General features: G+C 43.1%; 1 protein-coding gene across 1 annotated transcript in view; it reads left to right on the forward strand.

Moving 5' to 3' along the window:
• Window positions 1-239: 239 nt before the first annotated feature.
• LOC126176438 (myb-like protein AA) overlaps window positions 240-23,674 on the forward strand; it is a 271,565-nt gene continuing 248,130 nt past the window's right edge. The window contains exon 1 of the mRNA XM_049923595.1: window positions 240-304. The gene's annotated coding sequence lies outside the window, so the exon portion shown is untranslated. The remainder of the gene's footprint in view (window positions 305-23,674) is intronic.

The raw sequence follows: 23,674 nt of genomic DNA on the forward strand, positions 1-23,674 counted from the left end.
TGTGGAGGCGGAGGCGGCAGGTGGGTCCGGCCGCGGGCCGGGCTGACGGCCGCCAATCACGTGAGTCAGCTGCGCGGCCGGGCGTCGCGCGTGGCGCGACCTCTGCTATCGATCGCGCCGGCGGTGGGGACGTGGCCGCCCGCGCCGCCCGCCACAGTAGCGCCGACGTCAGCGCCGGGGCGGCATGGGCGCGCGCCGCTGACTGCCGCCGCCGCCGCCGCCGCCGCCGCCGCCGCCTCTGCTGCTCCCCGCGGCCGACGCACACACCGCCTGGGCACCGCGTCTGCCCGCCTCTGTGGACCAGGTAGCCCCGCCGCAACCTGCAACCCGTTTACACTTCAGAACTCGCGTTAACGGCCCCGCACGTTGCAGGTCGCCTCTAGGTAGTAGAGGAAAAGCGACGGCCGTGGATTGGAAAGGCGATGCATTTATTTGGCACATTATTACTCTCATTGAAATTGAAAAGCTTCTAAATTCATCTGAAGCTTGAAATCTTCCATAACTCGTACTGCACAGCTTTTGTAAAAGTCATTTTGATGTAAAACACTCCAAGCTGCTAATTATTTAATTACTATTCTGCACCTTGTTTCGGCAATACAGGCATCGCCTGGTAGGGCTGGAAATGGCAAGTTACATAGTTTTATTTTCCATGGATCATTGTACGAGTAATAGTAATGATACAGGTCGGCGCACGAGAAACCGGCTCCTAGTACTAGACTGCTCACTGAGGAATTTTACACACAGTTCAGCCCTCATGAACGTACGTATGCTGTCTTTCAAAAGGATGAGGCGACCTGTCAGATTCCACGCGAGTCGATCTCACGAATTCATGAAGGATTCACAGAAGGGAGGCTGTGGCCGCCGCGTCCTCCGGACCTAACCACTTGTAACTTTTATCTGTGAGGCAGTCTAAAGCGAAAGGTGTTCCCAAATAACTCGGTAGAAGTCTTCAAGGATAATATTCTTAATGAAATTTTGAGAACTGATACCGTAGAGTTGCGCAAAGTGCATATTAACATGCAAAAGTGCACAGAAGCACGAAAGTAATTTTTAGCACCTAATGTAATCTAATGTAAAAGACAAGATCAGTTCAGTAAATACAGACCTTTGGGTTAGCTTATTTGTCATTTCTTTATTATTAATTATCACGTATTTATCTATTTGTTTTGTATCTGCTCGTGGTGTGTAACCATTCGTCCGTAACTGGCGAGCAGTCCGTACTCGGAACAGGCTTTCCGTGCGTCACCATCTATATTAGTAATTCTTACCCACCACCTCTTACATGGCAATTGAATAGAAATTCTTCTACGAGTAGGAATTACCAAGGAAAACTTTTTCAGTGTCTCTTCAAGTTTAACTTTGCTGTCTGTCACACTTATATATCATTTGTTAATTGATCTGTCTGTTAGACTTTTCTATCATTGGCTAAGTGATCAGGAATTTTTCTGGCATGTTTTGTACCCTTTTTTGTGTGCTAAAGACAACCATGATAGGGAGTAACGAATACCATTTGTTTGTTATAGTACTGTAATCATGTACATCGTTGTTCCTTTCCAGCTCTAGTGGTTTTCTTACAACAAACTGAATGAGGGACTAAATATACTTCGATGCAGCGTTAAAATGCTTAACTCTTTGAACACATGTCTAAAAATCGTCGTGGTTATTACATGTAATATGATAATCGGTTATATCATCAAACACTTACTTCTTTAAAAAACTTCCTGATGTACACCACATTTCTACATTTTCATGTTTACACACCATATTTTTAACAAACTATTTGCTTAGGGATACAACTGATTATTATATTATATTATATTTTACATATTCCTTTAAAAAAATTGTATGCTTTTATTATGTACTAGGTCCAAATTTGCCAGACGCTGAGTTTAATGTGCAAACTGGTTTCAGAATTCTATTTTTTTAACTGCTGAAATTGATTTTACACCAAAACTTAATTTGAAGTGATTGTTCCAGTAGCACAAAATTCTCACTGCATACTTTGACAGCATGTAGTATTGGTCAGCTATTATCATTTTCAAAGGATTATTCAAAACCATAAACGCACTACCTCATACCGAAAACAGCTACGGAAAATTGTGTATCTGACTCTCCCACATCTGTTGGCATATCGAGCGATTGTAATTTGTTGTAACTGCAGTAACTGCTACATTCGATACTAACGAACTGATGAGTGCCCATCGTGGAGGGCCTGTTCACACGTACAGCATTCGGGCATCACGTTCTGCAATTTAGGATCTTCTTTAGCTGGCGGTCCGCATTCAGTATCATTGCAACAACTATTCTGTTTCATGTTTCTGTTTCTTGCCGTGTCAGGGCTTAAATGTTTTACTGACGTGCGAGTATTTCGTATTGGTTCTCACAGAGCGTAGGTTGTTAGGATAGGTACCTGTTTTTTTAATCATAGACGGTACATTTCCCGTCTTGTTGATGTACGCCTGAAGATTTGATCTACACTCACGAAACCGCTAGTGAAGCAGTTTATTTCAGAAACATGGACTAATTCAGCTGCGGTTGCCCTCAACAGAAAACTCTCTGTAACTATTCTGTTATTATATTTTACAGCCTTCGTTCACACCGGTTTCGTCTTCTTAGCAAGTCAACTGTAACTTGAATACGTTACGTAGTAGCCGGTAATGAATCCATTTGTCTCTCTCAAGGACGTAAAATACAATAGGACAATTTCGAAACAAAACAGTCATTACGTTGGCCCTATGCAATATGCCTGTTCCGAGTAAATTTCAGTTGTCGCCATTGAGCACTGCCGCCAAGTCAGTAGCGTGTTACAAATTCAGTAATAATTGGAGTCACAAGAAATTGCTATCGCCCTCTCACCCAGTAGCCGTGGGACAGTGAAATATAGAGTTTTACGTCTGTAGCAGAAATCTGACTTTTCCGACAGGAGTTTTTGTTTTAAATATCTATCCGGTTCCTATTACAAATCCTCTATGTGATGATAACTTAGTAATCCGAGTGTCAAAAATTAAAACGTGAAAAAGGCGCCAATGAGACACCTGTGAGAACTCGTAAGAATTTTAATTGTACGGATGCCGTGATTCTTTACTTAGATTATGTTTTCTGTACGGATTTCTGTTCTCGAATAATAACGCTGACTCTGCATTTGCTTTAACGTACACTGGCATACATTAGTTGTATGCTATGCGACTCACAGACCACGCTGATCACTAAAAATAGAAACACGTCACCAATTTGCCAAATACTAATTTACAAACATTTACTTTACGTATTAGCAGATACGGGAATTTGGGGGGAAATAAAGGGGTTGTTGTGTGTGTATCAAATGGAAGAGAACTCCAGCAAAATCTACTGAATTTTAGAAAATAAGCTTCGAGTGGCTTCACGCTTGCAACAAAATAGTTGGCCTTCATGTGGGAGTGACAAGTACCTCTCATGTATAAAGAGTATGCACGTAAGATAAGGTTATTAAAGTTCTGCTCATTAGGACACGTATGCTTCTATGAAGGACCTGGGGATGTAAATATGTGTCTTTGAATCTGGCGACTGACAGATGAAGTCAGCTACTTGTTTAAGAGTGTGGCAGAAGTCATGTATCTTATTTCTGGTTCAATAAGCATTAGACTAAGTTTTAATTTACATTCGGAAAATGTGTAGGGGGCAGTCAAATGAAAACGAGAAAGGTGGAAAAATACAAGTTGCCAAGGTTGTTTGGATTACGGTACAGAAGTTTCGCTGGGAAGCCCTTACCCGTCCTCCACACGGCCCCATGCGATGTGCGTATTTTTGGAGCCCTGAAGAAAGACTTTCATGACCGTTTGTTTTCTTCGGATAGAGAAGTGCATGACTGCGTAGAATCGTCGTCTCGTAGGCAACTGCAAAGATTTTTCTATGAAGACGGTAGCTGTCTTGAAGTAATAACTAGCTGACACGTTTTCCATCTGTCTCGTTTGCATTTCACTGCACCTGCGAGATAGATTATAAGTATCAACCTGACCCTTGTGTAAACTAACAGTTAGTAGGTAAAAAACAGTTATAAATGTTGCTAGAATGAATGACATACAGTCTGCTAAGTGAGATCGTGATCGGGTTAATCGTTAGGACAATGTATTTGACAACAAACTGAAAAAAATACATACGTCACATATAAACAAAATGAAAATACATTTACAGTTAATAATCAGTCCAGTCACCCGCAGCGTCGATAATTTCTTGTCATCTCCGAGGCATGCTTGAAACCAAGTTTTCTGCCTATTCACGTGGAAGAGACCTCCAAATGCGTCGAATTTGCTTTGATAGCCGTTTCAAAGTAAATATCTTTTTTCCTTCCAACTTCTTTTTGAGTAAGACCGTATAGTTTCAATAGAATTAGCGCCAGGCGACTGTGAGGGCCAGTCCAGTACCTGCACACCATTCTCCTTCATCCAGTCGCGTCAAAGCCTGCTGCGGTGTTTCGGATCATTGTCCTCCTGCAGTACCCAATCTGCATTTTTGGCGATGAACCAATGTCTGCCAGTCGGCTCCAAACATCTTTGATAAACGCGACGCATAAACTGCATTCATGTCTCTTCCCGTGCATCTCAGTCAAGAATTGCAAGAAAACTAATGCTTTATGGACATTGCACGAAGGACAAAGGTTCCCTCTGTTGGGGTTGTCAAAAAAGTAAGGCAATATCTCGTGTAATGCCTGCCATGCTCTTACTTAACAGACTGTATGAAGTACTGTCGGACGCAGCGACAGAGTTTTGTATTTAAAAAAAATGGTTCAAATGGCTCTGAGCACTATGGGACTTAACAGCTGTGGTCATCAGTCCCCTAGAACTTAGAACTACTTAAACCTAACTAACCTAAGGACATCACACACATCCAGTTTTGTATAAATATGACTGTTGTGTGACAAGAGCAATGAATTTTCGTTGGTCTGTGGGTGAAAACGAAAAGACTCTGATCTGTACAGAAACAGCAAATATAACTAACTCTTTCAGTAATTCAGCCACGTTATAATCAAATCTTTACTTTTCATTCGTAATAGGCTGCGTGGAATCTTCGAATAATATATCAACAACTGAGCAAATATAGTGGAGGAATAATGTTACAACACACACATTAAAGATTGAGAAACAGACCATCCGAATATGAGAGGAACCTGCAAGTATGTTTTTCCATGGAAGCCGCTTGTCATCGTAGCAGTTTAGGTAGCGACACTCCATTTAGCTCACAACTGCCCAGTGTTCCGATAAAACAATCTTGAAAAATCGTAGGACGCATAGTACATAGCAAGGGTTTCTGCTGTTTGGTCATCAAGGAAAGCGGCTCCGGCCGTAATTAATGCGTGTGCAGCGTGCGTCAGAATAGCAGAGTAATTGCCCCTGTGCAGGTCACCGTATGCGATGAGAACACGCAATCGTTGCAAGGCTGTAGACGACGAAACACACTTGGCCGCCCTAAACAATAGCAACAGAATAAGAGTGTGTCGATGATCAGCCCATTTATACAAAATTTACACTGCAAAAGATAAGCTACTGCAGTACGAAATAAATACGGCAATGGAAAACAATGAACGAAAATCTAACGCTTCTGAATGAAATGTTAATGAGACGAAACAATATCTTCACTTGGTCATAAGATGTCCATTTACTCTTTACTCATTTGCCTCATCATCAGTAAAAATGGTTTAAATGGCTCTGAGCACTATGGGACTTAACATCTGAGGTCATCAGTCCCCTAGAACTTAGAACTACTGAAACCTAACTAACATAAGAACATCACACACATGCATGCCCGAGGCAGGATTCGAACCTTCGGCTGTAGCGGTCCCGCGGTTCCAGACTGTAGCGCCTAGAACCGCTCGGCCACCCCGACCGGCTCATCAGTAAAGATTTCTCGGAGTCTATATTTACCTATGGCAGGATTTCACATCTTCAAATGTGACGTATGTATTGAGACTGGGAAGAAAAATAAACTTTGATTTTATAGATATACATTGAAATACAATATTCAGACCACAACTCAAATTCTTTTAATAGCATGGCACCTCAATATCGCGAGTTTGTCTTACGTACTTGTGTTAATGGTACCTGGGCCACAATCTTTGCGTCTTTGACGTCTGCTGAATATGTCAAGTTTATCGTGTCTACGCTATTAGAAATGTTCCTCGTACCATGTTCCTTTTGCAATATATTGTTATATAATATTATTTGTGTCAGTAAAATTATTGCAAAGAGTTCACTCTGTTAGCAGGGTGCATGATGGTCGAAGGTCTTCCTACAGCTTTATATCTTTTTCATAGGTTCATATAGTTTTCATCTATTTTCGTAGCTCGTTCACGCACGTTTTTGGAAAGTAATAGCGCCGCTGTGGCCATTAATGTTGATGCCCTCGATAAACTATCAGGCTATCAATAAAGTATCAAAAAAGGAAAAGTGGAGTAGACTGCTTGAAAAAATCATGATGCACTAGTTTTAGCTTTCTTTTTTATTTTCTCTTCTTTGTAAACGCTGATGTAAATGTATCACCTAGATGCTTTACTAGAATCATATGTTTAAAAACACTTGACAACTAACTTTATACGTCATTCAGAACTTCGTCGACTCTAAGGAGTCCCAATCTGCCGTGTGACGGGCACAATGACGTATTATGTTGCTTAGTTCTCTGTTTATTTATCCTATTCAGTAATAAAGCAGCATAAAACTGTTTGGATCGTATTTCTCAAAATAAGAATTTGTAGCTGCCGTCCGTCAGGGAAAAATATAACTGTCTCTTATGGGACCATAGGCGCAACTGTATCACGGTGTCAGTACAGAGATTACGACACACCACCTGTTCAAATGTGTGATTTATTTAAATTAAAAATAGAACGAGTTTTGGGAGGATAGAATCCTGTTATCAAGTTATACAAACAAGGAAAACACAAATGATTACCTAACACTACTGCACATACAGACACACATGTAATGGAAATCTGCTTACATTGGTCATGTTGTATGATACCAATGGACACGATAAAAAATAAACAAGCTGAGCGAAGTGGCGCAGTGGTTAGCGCACTGGATTCACATTCGGGAGGACGACGGTTCAAACCCGCGTCCTGCCATCCTGATTTCGGTTTTTCGTGATTTCCCTACATCGCTTCAGGAAAATGCTGGGATGGCTCCCCAATACGATGGGACCGATGAACTCGCTGTTTGGTCCCCTCCCTAAACAAACCAACCAACCACCCAATCAAAAATAAGCAAGCAGAAAACTTATATTATCAGGCATGTACAAGATTCTCCAATATACATGTGATGGTATAACGCACACAATTATTAGTGGCGCTTAACACTCTCGCAGAGCTCTATTGGCTAACGAAAGTCAATCGTAATATCTTGTCACGTATACATCGGTATTACATCACAGCGAATATTATATTCTGACAAATATCAATATATACCAACATAGCATAGGTGTAGGAAGACTTTTAGGTTTTGCTTTGAGGTAGACATACTGATGTGCGGAGGTCTTTAAGAGGATAGCTGTATCGTTGGTGGCACCGATGTACGCGCATGGAGGTAAAAAAAAAAAATAAGATGGCACCATAGACTTACGTTGTACGTTGTTTTTAAGACAGAGAGGGCGGGGCCTGCCGCCATCTTAAATAGCCCAAAACATTAGCAGACTAGAATGAAATTTTCACTCTACAGCGGAGTTGCGCTGATATGAAACTTTCTGGCAGATTAAAACTGTGTGCCGGACCGAGACTCGAACCCGGGACCTTTGCCTTTCTCGGGCAACTGCTCTACCGACTGAGCTAACCAAGCACGACTCACGCCCCGTTCTCACAGCTTTAAGTTTGAAAGGTAGGAGGCGAGGTACTGGCGGAATTAAAGCTGTGAGGACGGGGCGTGAGTCGTGCTTGGGTAGCTCAGCCGGTAGAGCACTTGCCCGCGAAAGGCAAAGGTCCCAAGTTCGAGTCTCGGTCCGGCACACAGTTTTAATCTGCCAGGAAGTTTCATATCAGCGCACACTCCGGCGTAGAGTGAAAATTTCATTCTAGAATCATCCCCCAGGCTGTGGCTAAGCCATGTCTCCGCAATATCCTTTCTTCCGGGAGTGCTAGTTCTGCAAGGTTTTCAGGAGAGCTTCTGTGAAGTTTGGAAGGTAGGAGGTGAGGTACTGGCGGAATTAAAGCTGTGAGGACGGGGCATGAGTCATGCTTGGGTAGCTCAGTTTGCCGGCACGGTAGCTCAGCGTGTTCGGTCAGAGAGCCGGTTGGTCTCTGTAATAAAAAACTGAGTGGAACGATCAACCACCGAACTTGAATAGGATGTCTTGCGACGTCCGCAACGACCAAACACAACGAGCAATAACGAACAAAATGCAAAAAAAAAAGAAAAAAAGTCGGTAGAGCACTTGCCCGCGAAAGGCAAAGGTCCCAAGTTCGAGTCTCGGTCCGGCACACAGTTTTAATCTGCCAGGAAGTTTCATTAGCAGACTACCTTTTACGATTGCTTCTTGTTCATTATATCTGTCGTGTGCACGCGAAAACTGTCTTAAATGCTAAAAATTATAATGTGATTAACACGAACAACATAGTGTCAGGAAGGCAATTTCGAAAGTTTTCTGTTCTTAAAAGCGTATTTGCTCTAGTAATACGAGACATTTGGCTTCGTCAGTGTAGCTAGTTTTTCGTTGATATATTTCGAATAACAAGGAAAGAATGAAATGATGTGAAAGACATGCTTTTGTAATCCATTTACATCTGCTTTTACTGTGTTTCTTTCGATAGCAAATGAAACTGGGACTCCAAAACCAATCCTTGTTTGCTTACTGGAACTGATTCTTGTTCATTACATTTTCAGATTTCATCTCGTATCCGCATTGTCTGTAATGTTCACGTTTGCAAAGAAACCTACTATGTCTTCTTTGCTAGCCCATAAACGTGTGCAATGAAGAAAGACGCAAGGCATCCAGTCGTACCTTGTGCATGTCAACAAAGTGAACGCTTATTGAAATGTTGAAGAAACAAGACGGAATAGAGGTCTATTTCCGTGCAGAATAGAGTTCTTGTTTTATTAGATTGTCAGTGCAAAAGTTTCACTGTAGTTTACACATCTTCCGACTTTGAAATCTTACTTATGATGCCTCATTCAGTGCGTGACTAACAATAGCAATTTACAGAGTAAAGGAAAGATATAATTTTTTAAACATCTTCCAACATTGTAGAATGTTCTGAAGGTGAATGGTCTCAAACGCTTAGGACACCGTAAAATGGATATTTTGCTTTAACATGTATGTGAGTTATTCTTTTAGAAAATCTGTCTAACAATTAGGCCTACATTTCCAACCACAGCCTGTTTGCTTCATTGCTCGGAATACTCCTCGCCAGTAACTCTGTCAGTTTTCCAGAAATAACCAAACGTATCACGTCTACTTTGATCATCTCATTCATTTTACATCTGAATTGCATTTTGCGGTTTTCAAAGTACAGAAGTCTTCATCATGTATTGGGATACACCAATAGCTTCATGTTCCAGGTATCACCTGCACGATAAATCTTAATGGTGTGGAACGAGTCATACTCTATAACGTAACTTTTTTTTGTAAATGTGTCTCCATGCTGATCATTTATTAGTTTTTTGGTTTTTAATTAAGACAGACAGATATTAGTCAGTTACACATTACAGTAACAAATAGTCTTCTGTGTCATAGGAGGAGTTGCGAAAGAGAAACGTTTTCAGTTCTTTTAGTATTCTACTTGGCTGTCTGTCAGACATTTTCTATCACTGGGTAAGTGAACAAAATTTTTGATTGCAGCATTTGTGAATACCTGTTTATGCTAAAGACAACCTTAATGCGACATAATGAACGTATTTTTTTTCTTCTGGTATTGTAATTATGTATACGATTGTGCCTCTAGAAGTGCACTAGATTATTTACAATTCACGAGGGAATAACTATACTATGAAGCGGATAGACTGCTGTTCACACGAGGAGCAGCAGTCAGACATTAGGACGAAAAAAGTATTCTCATAAGTTGCCTACCAAAGATTTCTTCATGAAGGAAGCAAAGCGCGCGCGCGCACACACACACACACACACACACACACACACACACATGACGGCTGTCTCCGGCTGTTTTAGCCAGATCCTTTTTTAAAGGGGGAGGAGATGTGAACAATGCAAAATTGGACACGGGATGCTGCCCCAACAGTCATCGAGGTTGCGTAGCCGTGTGTTGTGCGAGGAGGATACCTTTGATACATTGCATCTCGCATGTCGGAGTGTCTGCGATTTGGAAGGCAATCAAAAACATAGGAAAGAAGAGGAAGAACGGAGACTGAACAAAGTACGGCAAATCTGAAGTCAAAAGACAAAAAATAAAACCACTCCGACAAAAGTTGTAACAATGAAACCATAATTCATGTATACAAAAGAAAATATTGCTTCAACAGCACCGCTTACGAATGAAATGTGATTCTTTAAACTACCATTGGATTGATTAGTACATCCGTAAATAACGCAAACTGGCATTTTTGATGAAACAATTACGTCTCCATTCAATCAAAGCACTCAATACGGTCGAAACTGGGCGCGGACACGTCAGAGGAAAGTATGATCGCGGTGAATGATGGAAGTATGAATGCAGTGAACCTAATGTTTTGGGGCACTTAAGATAGCGGACATCGGCTATGAGTTTGTGGCGTAATGACAACTCCTTTCTTTTTCTTACCTCCATGTGTATGCGTAAAAATATGTTGCAATATTTGGTAGATAATTAGCTACGGACTTTCTTCAGCCAGTAAACAGAGTTCCGTGAGGTTGTTCAGCGCCACCAGTACTTACGAACGTCTACATGTGTACATGGAGGGTCTTAAATGTTCGGCAATGTATATTTACTGCTTGCTTATTTTTGATTGTCCGTAATGCCGTAGTAATTTTAAGGTACTTCATATTGTATGGATATTAGAGAAACATGTCCATTACACGTATGTTAGTATGTGAAACAGTGCGAAGTAATCATCTGTTTTTTCCGTCTTTATAGAAAATGATAATGCGATCGCACCTTCCCGAAGCAAGTGCTTTTTTTAAATTAATAAATCACACATTTGGATGACTGCTGCATGACCTCAATACAGATACACAAAGCTGATCACGAGAAATATTATTTGTTTCCTCCAGCTATTTCATTCCATTTAACATTTCGTCTTAGTCTGATTCACTCTCAGTATGAATGCGAAGGTCATTATTAAAGAATTTTCCGAGCCAAATTTTCCGAACTATTTTCTTCATTGCAATGAATCGTTTCCAACAAAAAAGTTATCAACAAAGAACGTAACTTACATCCTCTTCTTTCTCTCATGTAACTCGGTGGAAACGTGCAAGGCATGGCACCTGCTGGTATTAACGGCACAAAGCGTTTGAAAATTGCGTGACACTGGTTGCTTCGTTTCCTGGATGCGACTGCTCGGTTGGGTGGACTCTTGCCGGACGTCTTACCGTGCTGAGTACGAAGCCTCTGAAGGGGATGCACATCGGAGACAGGCAGCTAGGAAGGGCACGGGCCGTGTGACCGGCAGCGGACGGAGCGTAAGCAACAGCTCCAGGCCAGTGGGCCGGAATAATCGTCGTAAGTGCTGTGCCCGCCCGGCACTGGCGAATTGCTCAGCAAGCAACGCAGACGACAGTCTGGCGCCACATTCCTCCTGCATTCGTCGCGCATTTCACGGGCGCTTTCATTAAAAAACTGCACACTCAAAAGAAGAAAAGGCTACGCTGGTAAGTCAACAGTTTTTACTAAGACTAAAAAGAAGAAGCAAGTATTACAAAGGAAAACTACACAGGTTCGGAGGCAGGCCTTCTGATATCGTTCGAAGAACGGATAATCCACACCAAAAAAGCAGGAAAGTTGCACTAGGAAAGGAATATGCAACTATCTCACAGTTGTCTCCCTTCAAGTACATCGCAGATATCATATTACAGTTCCGAGCGGTCCAAGGCGCTGCAGTCATGGATTGTGCGGCTGGTCCCGGCGGAGGTTCGAGTCCTCCCTCGGTCATAGGTGTGTCTGTTTGTCTTTACGTTAATTTAGGTTAAGTAGTGTGTAAGCTTAGGGACTGAAGACCTTAGCAGTTAAGTCCCATAAGATTTCACACACATTTTTGAACATATTGCAATTGGATTTGGCTCGTCTCGCTAACTTAGAATGACATTTAACTTGAGAAAGCATACAGACTACCGTAAAATCGGCACAACGAAAAATAATGCCACATTTAAATCTACGATAATGCAAGCACTTGTTTTGCCAAAAGCTCCACTCGTTTCAGCAGAAAAATATGTAGTTACAAAAACTGAACAGAAACGGGGAAAATTCTTAGGGAAATATATGGTCCCATATAAGAAAATGGAGAAGAACAGCGAATCTATGCACGTTAATAGGAAAGTTATTTGATACTCTGTGTAAGAAACACTTATAATACGATGGACGTATTTACAGAAAGTGTAACAAAAAATTTGCCAAATCTCTATTTAAGATTTTGGATACAAATCAGATCAAAATTTAGTGGATGGGAGACGCTAAGGTTTTTGAGTAAAAGAACGTCGCAGAATATAAAATCATAAGATGTCATGTAGCATTTGGGACACTAGCACCGAAGCATGGGTTCACACATAACGATGAAAAGAAGACATACGAAATGATCAGAAGACCGGGAAAAACAATAGAGAAATCATGGTGAGATTTTTGGAGAATAACAAAATAAAATTATGAGTCAATCTAAATCATGTAAGAAATCTAAGGACGAAGTAGTACATGAAGGAAAGGCTGTAGGGTTTCTCAGTACACTCAGTTGTGTATGTTTCCCTTACGATAATTTGGGAGAGTGCTTGGGGACGGGTGGTCTTGAAAAACTCACGTTAGTGGCTGGCAGATCGTATGCTTGCCGTGGTGAAACACCCACGTCACATCACTCCGGATGTTGAGGCATCCATCAATTCAGTGATTACTAAATCTTCCGTGGTAACATACATGTTTACAACTTTCTTCGTTCGTCAAACGTAGTGCGGCAAGGGAACCTAACCTGTTTTATCTTGGATTACAACGTCACATACTCCGCATATACGATTTCTGAATACATAAAATTAACACGATGTGTTGGTAGGTGATAGAGTAAGTTATCCCTTAAGGTACGCAAGTTCAATGTTGCCAAAAAATTCTATGCTTGGTTAACATTAATCACATTCCAGATTCTTTGGGAGAGAAACATTTCCTTGTCAGTGCTCGTGTTTTCGACGCAGCTGTTTAATTAATCATTTTCAGAGTATTTTTTTACCTCACAGCTTCCTTTAATGAATGATAGATTGCTCTAGGATTAATTACTGTCTTCCCAGTAAGTTAAGACCAAGGCTACATGCAGCAATTATGGGTTGTAGTACAGATACATTTCTTGGACAGGGTGTCACGAGGTATGGTCATTATTCAGGAGTATGACAGGAACGGCCATTTGAAGTAACAAAGTGTAGTAAACATGGGCCCTAAAATGTATACCTTAAGGACTATGAACGCTATTGTTCAGTTGGAGACATGTGTTTGACGGTAGCCAAGATTAACAACTGCTAATAGCTCATGTTTTGGTTTGTACTACAACCTCTCTAAATATGGAAAGCAAAGAGCTTGCAGTAGACGAGATTTGTTTCAGAGTATCGAAGATGAAGAAGTGCTCATGGCTTTTCAGGTAAACATTTTAGAGGCCATGTTTACTAGCCATTTTTGCTTCGAATGATGGTTTCTATTATACCCGAAAAAACGCGCACAGCGGCTTCCAATTTTTATATTGATTCGCCTCGATGGGCAAATAATCCACTACCTTCAGTATGGATAGATATTTACGTTCGACCTCCAGCGGGAATATAAAATTAGGGAGCATGGAGAACGGGGACAAGAGTGCGGATAGGTGGCGCTAGATGGGAGAATGAATCAGCTGGGGAGCGTACCAAGATAGTCCGCGCAGTTGCGAAAAACACTGTCCGGGTGGCGCAGTGGTAACTTAACTGCCGAGTAAGCAGGAGATCCTGAGTCCTGGACCTCCAGGCATTTTCTCTCGTCGCCGCTGATTCCGTAAAAAGTCCCGATGCAGCTGATACTATTAGTTCCTTTCTTTTCCGGTATTTTCTCCCTCCCTCCCGTCCCCCTCCCTCACCGCCAGTTTACATTATGAGGTTGTTGTGGGTTGGCAGGAGAGCCAACACCGGTATGAGAGGAAGCCGAAAGGCACGCGTTTTAGCTCACGCAGGCTGGCGTGAGGTATGGAACAGGGCAAGGAAATTAGACTGTAGAAAAAACTGACGTAGCTGGTGGAATACTTAACTTTAATCCATACATGGTGAGCGTCGCCCTTGACGGTACATCAATAGTAACTGGTACATCAATAGTAACTGGTAATGGCGCCTTGCTAGGCCGTAGCAATTGTCGTAGCTGAAGGCTATGCTAACTATCGTCTCGGCAAACGAGAGCGTATTTTGTCAGTGAACCATCGCTAGCAAAGTCGGTTGTACCACTGGGGCGAGTGCTAGGAAATCTCTCTAGACGTACCGTGTGGCGGCGCTCGGTCTGCAATCACTGGTAGTGGCGACACGCGGGTCCGACGTATACTAACGGACCGCGGCCGATTTAAAGGCTACCACCTAGCAAGTGTGGTGTATGGGTGTCACCACAGAGGTCACATAAGACCACCGTGTCGTGCAGGGTAGCAGGTGGTAGGCGTAGCTTGTACAGTGGCATTGATCACGGGATCAAAGACTGCTTGTTACTATGGCACTCCCGTGGACGCAGAAAAGGTGTACCCGGGTAAATTGTAGAAGGTCTGGACGGAATGTAGAGTTATGCCTCTCCACCAGATGTAGGCTGTGGGCGCTGGTGTCTGCTCACTGATGCAAGTCGAAGGAGGGGGGGGGGGGGGGAAGGCAACGGTCTTTATCGCGCCTTCCGGATACAGCGACAGGTTTAACAGTGCGCCATACCATCATTTCGGCTCTCTGCAAGCTGGAGACCCGAGCTGCAAGGACTTTGCATCAGTAGATGAGGTGCTGGCAGCTCACAGAAACCAAGTTCGGCAGACCAGCTAGGCAGCAATCTAGAAGGTAGAAGTCGTCTGGCGAACGATAGGCAGTTCGGTCACAGAGTCTGTATCACAGGTGGCCCACTGTAACTGACTGGCATATGGGTTTGACCGAGGGTGACAGCATTTGTCCTCCTTTTTTTGTCTCATCAGCATTCTTCACCGTAATTCGATGTCGCAGCGGTAGCTTTAAGAACTTCAGCTTGTTGCTTTTCAGCCATGTCAGAACATCGTACAATGCTGTCAGAAGGTCGTTATGGTTCCTGCTCAGTGAGGTCATGTTGGTGAATTAACGATCCAGACTTTCCGCTGGTCAAACGTGGGTACGATGGTGTCGTCATGTGCAAATGTACTTTTAAGTGCGGAATTCAATATTTACACTTTATTTCCGCTGTCTTCAGTTTAAATTTCAGAAGGATATATGAAAATTGATAGAACGTTTGGGAATTGTTCGTCGGCAATATATGACTAGAGCTTTCTTTTATTTCTTGCTAGATATTGCGCCATGATCTGACAGAGAAAGTTATTGTAAGATTTAAGCATAGCTCTTCTTACGGGTGAATGGGCTCCTATTAAATTTTACCAGTTTACAAGCAGTGTCTTTATGACGAGAGTATAGCAATGTCTGAATGGTACCTATAAACGAAGATGCGTCTTTGCTGTCATTTATTACTTTACTTGGCAAGTATTTATTTAGACTGCGGTTTATACCGTGTTTTCGATTTAACCTCGTTCGTTCTGCTTTTTCAGGATCTGAATAAATGTTGTCACTTCATGTTTAAGCTGGGTAGTGACTGTCTCTTTAAAGTTTATTGGTAAAGTGTTTGAATTTGCTGCCCATCATTCCTATAATAGTATCAATGTCGTTAATCCCCCTACCATTACTAAACCTCCCGAAAAGATAGGAGCCGGCCGCTGTGGCCGAGCGATTCTAGGCGCTTTAGTCCGGAAACGCGCTGCTGCTACGGTCGCAGGTTCGAATCCTGCCTCTGGCATGGACGTGTGTGATGTCCTTAGTTTAGTTAGGTTTAAGTAGTTCTAAGTCTAGGGGACTGATGACGTTAGATGTTAAGTCCCATAGTGCTGAGAGCCATTGGAATCATTTTTTTGAGAAGATAGGATTTATTTGTAGCCATTAGGTCTGAATCACTTCTTTCATCTTTCAGTCTGAGACGTGAGACACATCCTCAAGGACACTTCAGCTCAATAAAGACAAGGCAATACTTACCAATCAAACACAAACTCTGGCTTGCAATTTCCAACAGATTTTATTTAACAATTGCATGACATTAGCAAACTGTTGTTATCCCAGAATAATATACACAATTGCCCTAGAATTTGAAACATTACTAAACAGACAAAATGTCTACGGGCATCAAAGCCCACCACAAACAATAAATAATTTGAAACCCTCTTTAAATAAATCTTAAGAATCACACAACAATAAATGATTTACTGAGAACAACTCCCACAGACGCAGGACACCTTCGAAGACATAGCAGCAGAAACAACTCACAGTTTCTTCTTTTGAATAATATTAAAACCCAGTACAACGAAATGCACTTTAAGGTATTACCAAATTTCAGTGACAAGTAATGGCACATCAAAGGTGTGCGGAATCTACAACTCAGATCGAGACTGAATGAAAACTGAAAGGAACGATGAAGAAGGAAAGACGGACGCCTCAGCGTCACCAGGAAAAAATAATAAACTACTCAACTAAAATTCGCCGAAGAACTGGAATCTACTGATAGACACAGCGACGGCGCTGTCGGTTACAATTCACTGGCTGCCACCAAGACGTCATCCCCCAATTAAACCGACCAGCGCGCCGTTGATCTTACCACTGAAACAACGTAAAACCATACAGTAACTTGACAGTATTCAGATCAGCACAATTTTTGAATCATTAGAAAAATTTCAAAACAGGAATACAATTACTCTTTGGAGCCAAATTAAATCTCTTGCAATCATTGTCTGCAACAACAGTTCACACTGCCTTTGCACACGAACCACGATACATAAACACTGCAGAATGCGTAAAAACCTGAACACATACTCTGTCTGATAATCCTAAATAATAATTACATACAAGAAGAAAAACAATCTCATAAATCTCTTAATTTTACAAAGATTGCCACCATAGGTGAATTACACTTAATAGCAAAAGGCAGAAAGAAGTGTCAAATAATCAAACCTGTGGTTCTTTCGGAGTGAACAGGCACCCATTCAGATATACACTCCCACCCAGTATCTTAAGTGCGTCCAAAACAGGCAAACCACTGTTCGATAAGTTGTGCACCAGTGGTCAATTCACTGCCCACATGACAGAAAGAGGCAGAGCATGCGCAAAGAGCGACCGCCGACAACCAGATTGCACACCGGAGAGCCAACCAACCACCCAAACCAGCGATCTCCACACAGCGACGTGCGCTTAAGTAGCCGAAAAGCGACCAAAGATGAAAACCGCTGCTACGCCATGCAGAGTCGATCGTAGAGGTCTTACATCATTACAGAGAAGCGACTGGCGCCACGTATCACAGTTGTTGCCTAGTTGCTGAGGCAAACGTTAGATAATGTATTCAGTATTACTTCGAAAGACGTTTTGTCCTTATCTCCGACGGCATATGGGTTTCTCCCAGTCGATGTTGGCAGATTAAAGTCACCGTCTTCTGTTACCGTTTCCTCGGGTATTTTCATGCTATCGAGTTTAGGCTATCTTTGAATAAATCTAGGATCGATGTAACTGCATCAAGATGTCGACATCCGGCGATTCTGGTTACTATTTTCCATTTTCGTTCGTAGTCTGCTACATTTTGGACACTTCCAGCAGTAATGTTTCTGTTTTTCACTATAAACGCTCCGTCTCACGTGGAGCCTAATCTGAGTTCCTGATGTACGGTCTGTTTTGTCGAAAATTTGTCTTCTCTCCGTGTTTCAATCAGCTCTCATTCCCTGATACAGGGTGGCTGAAATTAAACTGATGGTGTTCCGAGTGCTGCAGTGCGGGCTGTATACATCGCAGGATACTGAAACATCGTAGGTATGTTCTTTATTGCCGACCGCGGTGGTCTAGCGGTTCTAGGCGCTCAGTCCGGAACCGCGGGACTGCTACGGTCGCCGGTTCGAATCCTGCCTAGGGCATGGATGTTTGTGATGCCCTTAGGTTAGTTAGGTTTAAGTAGTTCTAGGTTCTAGGGGACTGATGACCACAGATATTAAGTCCCATAGTGCTCAGAGCCATTTGAACCATTTTTTTGTTCTTTGTTTGGTGCGCTCGCGGAAAATGCTGAAAAATATAATAATTCCACTTTCTGCATCCGGGTGAAAATATGGCGCTGTAAGCGATCAGAATGTTCATTGTTTGATGTTAGGATGCTGTTTGTTCAGATGGCTCTGAGCATTATGGGACTTAACATCTGTGATCATCAGTCCCCTAGACTTCGAACTACTTAAACCGAACGACATCACCCACATCCATTCCCGAGGCAGGATTCGAACCTGCGACCGTAGCAGCACCGCGGCTCTGAACTGAAGCGCCTAGAACCGCTCGGCCACAGCGGCTGGCTGCTGTTTGTCGCTTGGCGACGCTTGTTGATTTCTTTTGTGTAATAACTGTTCGTGTAAATGGCTAAGAAGGTTGAAGTTTTCTGTACGAAGTGCAATGGCTATTGAGAAGAAAGACCGTACACTGCTCGTAAAGATGGTTCATCATAACGGCAGCTTTAACAGCGCTGCATTACGGGAAATCGCCAACAGGAACAGATGCAAAGAAGCTCCATTTCAAAAATTGGGCTAAGAATATGTTCAAGAAATTTGAAGACACCGGTGAGTTAGGTGATGCAGCAGGGACAGGAAGGCGACCTGTTTCCATGGCAGTTGTTGATGAAGTTGCTGTAGCCATAGCCGTCCGTGCAGCAGATGCTTAAAATTCTGCAGCCAGTGATCGAGCTCGTCACGGGAGTTGTCTCTGGTCAACAGTTCAATAGAATTTGTGGCGCATTTTATACTACTATCCATACAAGACTCAGAATGTGCACCAAATGAAGCGTCAATATAGGCTACAAGGCCGTGACTTTGCCGTTATTTTCTTGCCACTCATGGAAATGGTTAGCATGTGGCCATGGAATATTCTTTGGACGGAAGAGGCACATTTTACTCTCCGCGGTGCCGTGAATGCACAGAACTGTCGCATATGGGGTTTCTACTCTGCTACATGTTGTGCAGGAACATCCACTGCAATAAGCTTACGAGCTTGTGCTGTGCTGTTACAAAACTCCTTCATTCTCAGTCAGTTTTTCTTCGAGGAGACGACACCTCGCGGGCCTGTTTGGTGTACAGTGCCGTCTGCACATTATAAGGGCCTCCTTGTGCAATATGTGATTCCAGCTTCGCTAGAACTGAACTGTGTCCGCACCACTACTATCACACAAGATGAGGCGACACCATACGTCGAATGGTGAAAGATCTGCTTCGAGAAATTATCGACAACGACTGCATCATGTATAGGCAGTTTCAATAAGTGCGACCTTCCAGATCTCCGACTTAAATCCATGTGACTACTGGTTGTGGGGATAAGTGAAAGATCATTTCTGTCATGGATGTACCTGGGTTCATCCTGATCTGAAGGATAGCATACGATAACATATCGCTCTGATTACATCGGATATGCTGCAAGCAACTGTCCACCATGCTGTGTTACGAGTGCAGCACGTTGCTGGGTTGGGAGACCATATTGAACAAATGTTGTAACTTGTGACTGCATTCTAATAATGTTATCATGTAACTGCGTAGACTTCCGCTGCCAGTCAGTCATGGTATCGCGTCATATTGTATAAAACGAAACGCTGATTTTCTCCAGCAGTAGTTTCATACAATATGGCCGGCCGGAGTGGCCGAGCGGTTCTAGGCGCTACAGTCTGGAACCGCGCGACGGCTACGGTCGCAGGTTCGAATCCTGCCTCGGGCATGGGTGTGTGTGATGTCCTAGGTTAGTTAGGTTTAAGTAGTTCTAAGTTCTAGAGGACTGATGACCTCAGATGTTAAGTCCCATAGTGCTCAGAGCCATTTTAACCATTTTTTATAGGATATGACGTGGTGCCATTACCAGAAAACTCTTATGTCGAATGTTATGTGTTTGATCGTTCCTCCTCATCTTCAGCACTCATACCACAACCTGATTTGCTTACAGAACCACGTTTTCACATGGTGGTAGAAAGTGAAAATTTTGGTTTTTGTGCATACTCGGAGAGCACATCGATTAATGAACATGTCGATGTTTCAGCAGCCTGCGATGTATACAGCCCGCACTGCAGCACTCGGAACAACGTTACGATGTGCGGCCGGCAGGTTGTAGAAGAGACATGAGCTCTGGGAGTTTACTGAGAGTACTCCGTCAGTTAACGACTAATATTTCAAAATGCTCGTCCTCCGCACTTGCTAATAACAACACAGTCGAAGAAATTCTCATGTCTTTTTATCGACTTTGTGTGTACATCCCATGATGACGTTATTAAAGTATTTAAGTATTACAATCAGAGGAGTTTTTGGAACAGCGAAAATAACAACGATCTTTAATTGTAAGCAGTAATGACGGTTTCGACATTGTTTCATTGATCTGATGAGCGGTCAATCAAGAATGCAGATGAGAGGAATAAGCGAAGTGATGTGGCTAGTGTGCTTTAGATGAATAGGGGGCTCCTCTCCTCCCCCCGCCCCCATCCCCCCGTAACTGAAGCCACCATTTGTCTGTGGACTCTGTAAACGAGAAACGCCGGACGCTAGAGATCAACTTGCCAACCTGTTTATTATTATTAGAGTCTTCAGCACTCGTTGACTAATAAAGTAAAATTAAGTTAAAGCTGTTACACAACTTCGTAGAAATACACTTCTCACAAATTCAGAACAGCCTGCACACGTAAAAATCCAACTGTATTACAAATTATTCGTGATGATTAGTTCTGGTTTCTGGTTGTGATCTACTTACCTTGTTGCTGTGCCAATGTTTTGCTTTTACACAGACTATATGCGAGTGATGACTTAAGAAGTGTCTATGCCCAGGAACTATTCTGTTCACGCTGTCGAATATTAAAAAGGAACTGAGGTGTCTTATTGAATGTGTAAAAAATATGCTAGTAATTCCATTATTCTGTTCGCAGTTGATCGATTTTGGCCCTCACTGGTCATCTTCACATGCAATAAGCAACATAATGTACCATCTTGTCTGTGATCGAGTCATGTTTTGTCACAGTAGCATGAGTGACTGCCACAACACTTGAGAAGATGACACAGCATGGTACTTACTGAAGCTGAAGATGACAAGCGCTAGTCTAAAAAAATGGTTCAAATGGGTCTAAGCACTATGGGACTTAACATCTGTGGTCATTAGTCCCCTAGAACTTAGAACTACTTAAACCTAACTAACCCAAGGACATCACACACATCCATGCCCGAGGCAGGATTCGAACCTGCGGCCGTAGCATTCGCGCGGTTCCAGACTGAAGCGCCTGTAACCGCTCGGCCACCGCGGCCGGCATGGGAAATATAAAAAAAAAGTTGTAAAAACTGATTCTGTACAATGATCCTCTTTATAGGATCCTGCCCACTCGTCTAATATAGGGTGCCTAGGAAGCTGTTTTCTCGGATAGCCGGACAACATTCAAGGAAATCATATTAATGGATTTTATTACAGTAAACTGAGTTGACAATACTCAACTTTACCTTTTTACAAAGAGGTGCCGCAAGCAATTGGTGACATGCAAATAATCAATGTCCTTCGATATATACAGTTTCCATGCAAGCAATTAATATAGATCACAAGTCACGGCTAAAGAGTTAGGATGACGGCTCGTCTTCTACTGCGGTTCTGCGGCTCTTCTAGTGCCCGTCTTCTAGTGTGGCTCTTCTAGTGCGGGTCTTGTAGCGCGGCCGAGGCTGGCTGGCGTCTCACAGCCTTCTCTGCTGTGTCGTTCCAGGCCGACGTGACGACGCTTGATGTTACGCCAGAACACTGCCCATAAATGATTGGCTTTTTTTTTAGTCAGAGCACTGTTTTTCCATTTTTTCAGAAGCTGCGATCTTAGAAAACAAAAAGTCTAAATACTCTAATTACAATGTTACAAATTCTTCCCAACTGCCATTATTTTCAGGAAGATAACTAAAGTACATGTGTCTTATTCCATGTTTGAAATAGATATAAGAACACAAAACGGGCTTTAATCTCGATTTGGCCCCGACTAATTCGATTTTATTCTGAATTATTACTTGTAAGTTTGGCTCTTTCTGTTAATCGTTACTTTCTCGACTTTTTTTTAGCAATGTCTCTAAAGTAATATCGGTGTCTCCTTATAGTGGTGCCGCATCGAACTGTTGGTGCGAGGAATGCGAAAGAATGGTCTTTGTGGTTCAGGGTAGATGCTAGAGACGTTCTGATCACACAGTATAAATATAGGGTGTAGAGATATTATGTGCACAAAATTTGAGAGCCCTTGGAGGAGATAAAAAGAAACATTTTTTATGTAGTTCTGACATTAGAGATGTTCGGAGACGGTGTTCAAACTGCCGTGTGATGAATAGTGTTTTAGAGATGTTGCTGAAAATTTTGTCCGTTTATATTAATTTACAGGTGGCGTCTGCTTGCTAATGATTGTCTAACACACTCAAAACAAACAGGTGTTTCAAGGATAATGGCAGCAGTGGCTGCAGTTTCAACCAAACGGGCAATCCGCTCTTCCGGAGTGTCTATCAGTGCAGTGTTTCGCACCCCAACGAGGTGACCACGCTACTGCCCCCCCCCCCCCCGCCCCCCCACTACCCGCACCCGTCCTTAATCCAGCAATTGCGGAAAAAAATTTTTCTAGGTGCTCCCTGACGTCAAGCGAAGTGTGGTGGCGCTCCGTATGCTGGAACCATAATCGTTGCTTTATTGCTAATGAGTCATTCTCCAACATTTCCGGCAATTCTTCACGGAGAACGATCCTGTAATTTCCTCCACCGAGCGTGTTAAGTACACTCCTGGAAATGGAAAAAAGAACACATTGACACCGGTGTGTCAGACCCACCATACTTGCTCCGGACACTGCGAGAGGGCTGTACAAGCAATGATCACACGCACGGCACAGCGGACACACCAGGAACCGCGGTGTTGGCCGTCGAATGGTGCTAGCTGTGCAGCATTTGTGCACCGCCGCCGTCAGTGTCAGCCAGTTTGCCGTGGCATACGGAGCTCCATCGCAGTCTTTAACACTGATAGCATGCCGCGACAGCGTGGACGTGAACCGTATGTGCAGTTGACGGACTTTGAGCGAGGGCATATAGTGGGCATGCGGGAGGCCGGGTGGACGTACCGCCGAATTGCTCAACACGTGGGGCGTGAGGTCTCCACAGTACATCGATGTTGTCGCCAGTGGTCGGCGGAAGGTGCACGTGCCCGTCGACCTGGGACCGGACCGCAGCGACGCACGGATGCACGCCAAGACCGTAGGATCCTACGCAGTGCCGTAGGGGACCGCACCGCCACTTCCCAGCAAATTAGGGACACTGTTGCTCCTGGGGTATCGGCGAGGACCATTCGCAACCGTCTC

Source organism: Schistocerca cancellata, chromosome 3 (genome assembly GCF_023864275.1).
Source record: "Schistocerca cancellata isolate TAMUIC-IGC-003103 chromosome 3, iqSchCanc2.1, whole genome shotgun sequence".
NCBI lineage: Eukaryota > Metazoa > Arthropoda > Insecta > Orthoptera > Acrididae > Schistocerca > Schistocerca cancellata.